The sequence below is a fragment of the Parus major genome, chromosome 1 (assembly GCF_001522545.3).
Source record: "Parus major isolate Abel chromosome 1, Parus_major1.1, whole genome shotgun sequence".
NCBI lineage: Eukaryota > Metazoa > Chordata > Aves > Passeriformes > Paridae > Parus > Parus major.
The window spans coordinates 1,145,825-1,146,989 of record NC_031768.1 but is presented as its reverse complement, the minus strand read 5'-3'; positions in this window follow the sequence as shown (position 1 = coordinate 1,146,989).

Genomic DNA, 1,165 nt, shown 5'->3' with positions numbered 1-1,165 from the left:
GCTGGATCTTGGCATCTTGGGCAGGGATTGTTCCCTGGCAGGGTGGGCAGGGGCTGGGATGGAATTGCCAGAGCAGCTGGGGCTGCCCCTGGATCCCTGGCAGTGCCCAAGGCCAGGCTGGACATTGGGAGCTCCTGGGACAGTGGGAGGTGGCCCTGCCATGGCAGGGAATGATCCAAACCCTTCTGTGATTCTCTGATATGTCCAACCTTCAGGCCAAGGGTTAAGAGCTTTTCAGCAAAGGTGAGGATGAATAAATCAATATTATCCCTCCAGAGGTCACCAAGTTGTGTCATTTTACTGATATCAAACCCTATAAGAGATAGGGGAAATAATTCCTCAGGATGGTTCCACCTGCAACACCTCCACTGGCAGGGGCTGAGTCCCTGCTCCTAAACCTTCATGAGCCTCAGTTCCTAAACCCTTCCAGGAACGTTTCTTCTGAGCACAGCGACCTCCATCCATTCTTTTGTCTCGCTTGCAATGAACCTCCGGGCAAGCATCAAAGAGCTGCAGGATTGTTCTTTTCTTTGGCTGTTCATTGTTTATCCGGGCAGAGCGTTTGACCTCCTGCCATGATTTATTCTGTAGGATTTCCTGTTGGCTGCACCTTCCCCCTTCACACCCCTTCCAAACCCCTGTGTTCCATCCCTGCTCTGCCCCCTGTCAAATAAAAAATGGGTTTATACACACAAATATAAACTGTGTTTAACTGTTGGGGGTTTTAATTAGGATACCTCACTCCTGACAGCCGACTCTGCCTCCGCTGTTCTGTCTGCACCTAGAAAATTAGGATTATTTTCCTTACCCGAAGGAGAAGTTGTTATTTCTCTGCTCAGGACCCGGCGTTCCTCATCCCATTTAAACGCCAACTCGCAGAGCATCCTCGCACATGAACGAAAACCACTTCAAAGCATGCAAATCCAGGTCTTTCATTCTTTACAGAGTGTTGCGTTGTTCCCTTTTACAACTTTCGCGAGCCGATAAGGACACATTTCCCTTTTTAACAACCTTTGGAGCAGCCCTGTTCATCCGTGTTTTTAACAACCCGGGGCTGTGCCAGTTCCAGCGTTCCAGCAGTGGTGTGGATGTTTAGAGGGTGTCTTGCTACACCTGATGTGGGAAATCAGCCTCACCCTCCTCAGCCCAGTGTGCGCTAGGCTGG